This window comes from Aethina tumida, chromosome 3 (genome assembly GCF_024364675.1).
Source record: "Aethina tumida isolate Nest 87 chromosome 3, icAetTumi1.1, whole genome shotgun sequence".
Taxonomy (NCBI): Eukaryota; Metazoa; Arthropoda; class Insecta; order Coleoptera; family Nitidulidae; genus Aethina; species Aethina tumida.
This window is the reverse complement of record NC_065437.1, coordinates 7,729,620-7,733,437: the sequence shown is the minus strand read 5'-3', so window position 1 is coordinate 7,733,437 and position 3,818 is coordinate 7,729,620. Positions and strand designations below refer to the sequence as shown.

Genomic DNA, 3,818 nt, shown 5'->3' with positions numbered 1-3,818 from the left:
AAATAAATACTTCCATTCCCGAGTCAAAAATAACCCCCTGACAAGACAACTACTAGACACACATTACCTCAACAAAAACCCAACCCACCGCCACCAACTTATCCATGAAACCCTACCCATTTTCTGGGAGCCCCCATGACTAATTAACACAGACAACGACATTTGGCAAAATTAACAGACTGTATACAGGCCTCGGGTCAATGACCTGACCAGACAATAATAAACCCACACCCACCAAACAAAAACAAAAACGCAACCCAGATCACACCAGTCCAACTACTGAAAGGGGGTTTTTTACAGATTGTTTTCCCCTGCCGACTGATGCCATAGTTGCCCTGCAAAGTAGACCCAGAAGATCCACGGACAGACAGGAATGCGAGTTTCGCACGGACAACCGGAAGACCTTCGAGGATGCGCCCAGCGCGACGATGGCCGAGCTTTGATCAGGATACACAATACACCGTAGGACAAATGTCATAAGATCGACAGCAGAGTTGGCTAAGGCGAAGCTCTGGATCCCCGTCCCCGATGGCTGCAACCAAAACGGCACTTGGAGGACCCACCTCTTAAATCTGAAAATTTGTATTACTGAATGTGTTGTAAGATTTTAAAGATTATGACAATAAACATTATTATTATTATTATTATAGTTCTCGTCCGATCACTGAAGTCAAGCAACGTCGGGCGCGGTTAGTACTTGGATGGGTGACCGCTTGGGAATACCGCGTGCTGTTGCCTTTTTGCTGATTTCTCGTTGTTTTTGTCCTTAATTGATGTAATTTTTCGAAATATATTTTGTGAATAAAATCGAAATATCGAATTATGGTGGATGCGCGTCATATATCGTTTTTGTCGTAGACTTCCTTCCACCACCGTGTAAATCCGAAACAGTGATGTTACGCTGTTGCGCGGTCACATGGACGAACGCACACACATAATAATTTTTTTATTTACTTATAAGTTTCGTCAGTTATAAATTGTTGTGAGTTTCCAATATCAATGATCCGTCGTACGGGTATTAAGATAAAGTGTCCCGTTGCAAACCGACGAATATCGATTTTAGTAGATGAACAGGTGTCAGGCGCGTCCGCACACCGCCGTCGCCCGGCGTCGACTGTCCGAGACTTATTAAATATAAACCATCTCGAATTTTTTCAGTGTGCGCTTGCGCCTGTCTGCTTGTCTGCGCTCACGTTCAACCTGATATGTATCTAAATGATACATTATTTTTGTTTATTAAATTAATAATAATAATAATAATAATAATAATAATAGTTATTATTATTACTATTATTATATTAAATTAAATTAAATTAAATTATTACGTGTAACTATTTCTGTTTATTTTATTTTTGAAAATTTGTATACATGTTTGTCCTGTAATATCGTAAATTTAATACCGGTCCCGCCAACGAATACCTTATCGGTTCCGCTTTCAACGGTACAGAAACAGCCGTGTCCCTCTTTTCAACTGACACAGTCACCGGTATATCTGGTAAATCGTCGAATAATTTCCTAACGATGCGTCTGCTAGGCGTCAAAACTCTTCTCCTCGGTGTCGGACGATAAGTGTCGAGAACAACACTCTTTTTAACGTGTACTTCGTCTTTTTTAAGCGTCTCCGCTGTTTGTTTTCCCCTTCGGGAAGAAACGACGACCGTTTCGGCTTTTGATCGTGGTCCAGGGGAAACAGACCGAATCGGACCAGGTGCTTTTGAAATATTAGCTGATACGGTCGTTAATCTAATGTTTGGTGACATCGATTCGGTCGATGTGCCCATGTCCCGTGTCAATTTTAATTTTTTTACAACAACGCCATCTGAAAACTCGCCGTCCTCGTTTTCGCTGTAATTCTCTCTGGTGCGTTTCATTGACTTCCGATCGACATTGTCCTCGCCGACGGTCGGATAGACAAAGAAAAGGGTTTTGCAGTAATGGAATAGCGTTGTAACGAAAGGCATGGTTGAACGGAATAAAATATACTGATCAACGGCGATAATGAACTTTATTTATATGCCGGTAGGGAAGGTTTCAGGTAGTTTTTCACACTTGGATGCTTCATTAAGCAAACAGGTAGTCCGACGAATTTTTCTTTTTTTTTTTTCCCTTCTTCTTCTTCAAAATAACAATCAATGTTATACTTATGTCGAAGTGAGTAATATCCTGCAAACTTTGTGGTCCTTTGAAATCATTCTTGACTCAAAATTGATGTCTGACAGTTAATATGCGTTGCTCGTAAACCACCTGTGAAAAAGAAACTGATGGCAACGGCCATACCACGTTGAAAATACCAGTTCTCGTCCGATCACTGAAGTCAAGCAACGTCGGGCGCGGTTAGTACTTGGATGGGTGACCGCTTGGGAATACCGCGTGCTGTTGCCTTTTTGCTGATTTCTCGTTGTTTTTGTCCTTAATTGATGTAATTTTTCGAAACATATTTTGTGAATAAAATCGAAATATCGAATTATGGTGGATGCGCGTCATATATCGTTTTTGTCGTAGACTTCCTTCCACCACCGTGTAAATCCGAAACAGTGATGTTACGCTGTTGCGCGGTCACATGGACGAACGCAAACACATAATAATTTTTTTATTTACTTATAAGTTTCGTCAGTTATAAATTGTTGTGAGTTTCCAATATCAATGATCCGTCGTACGGGTATTAAGATAAAGTGTCCCGTTGCAAACCGACGAATATCGATTTTAGTAGATGAACAGGTGTCAGGCGCGTCCGCACACCGCCGTCGCCCGGCGTCGACTGTCCGAGACTTATTAAATATAAACCATCTCGAATTTTTTCAGTGTGCGCTTGCGCCTGTCTGCTTGTCTGCGCTCACGTTCAACCTGATATGTATCTAAATGATACATTATTTTTGTTTATTAAATTAATAATAATAATAATAATAATAATAATAGTTATTATTATTACTATTATTATATTAAATTAAATTAAATTAAATTAAATTAAATTAAATTATTACGTGTAACTATTTCTGTTTATTTTATTTTTGAAAATTTGTATACATGTTTGTCCTGTAATATCGTAAATTTAATACCGGTCCCGCCAACGAATACCTTATCGGTTCCGCTTTCAACGGTACAGAAACAGCCGTGTCCCTCTTTTCAACTGACACAGTCACCGGTATATCTGGTAAATCGTCGAATAATTTCCTAACGATGCGTCTGCTAGGCGTCAAAACTCTTCTCCTCGGTGTCGGACGATAAGTGTCGAGAACAACACTCTTTTTAACGTGTACTTCGTCTTTTTTAAGCGTCTCCGCTGTTTGTTTTCCCCTTCGGGAAGAAACGACGACCGTTTCGGCTTTTGATCGTGGTCCAGGGGAAACAGACCGAATCGGACCAGGTGCTTTTGAAATATTAGCTGATACGGTCGTTAATCTAATGTTTGGTGACATCGATTCGGTCGATGTGCCCATGTCCCGTGTCAATTTTAATTTTTTTACAACAACGCCATCTGAAAACTCGCCGTCCTCGTTTTCGCTGTAATTCTCTCTGGTGCGTTTCATTGACTTCCGATCGACATTGTCCTCGCCGACGGTCGGATAGACAAAGAAAAGGGTTTTGCAGTAATGGAATAGCGTTGTAACGAAAGGCATGGTTGAACGGAATAAAATATACTGATCAACGGCGATAATGAACTTTATTTATATGCCGGTAGGGAAGGTTTCAGGTAGTTTTTCACACTTGGATGCTTCATTAAGCAAACAGGTAGTCCGACGAATTTTTCTTTTTTTTTTTTCCCTTCTTCTTCTTCAAAATAACAATCAATGTTATACTTATGTCGAAGTGAGTAATAT

General features: G+C 40.2%; 1 non-coding gene across 1 annotated transcript; it reads left to right on the top strand.

The window, feature by feature from the left end:
* The first annotated feature begins 2,263 nt into the window (after nucleotides 1-2,263).
* Nucleotides 2,264-2,382, top strand: LOC126265156 (5S ribosomal RNA). The gene has a single exon (XR_007547698.1). It is a non-coding gene; the product is annotated as a 5S ribosomal RNA (ribosomal RNA).
* The last annotated feature ends 1,436 nt before the right edge of the window (nucleotides 2,383-3,818 follow it).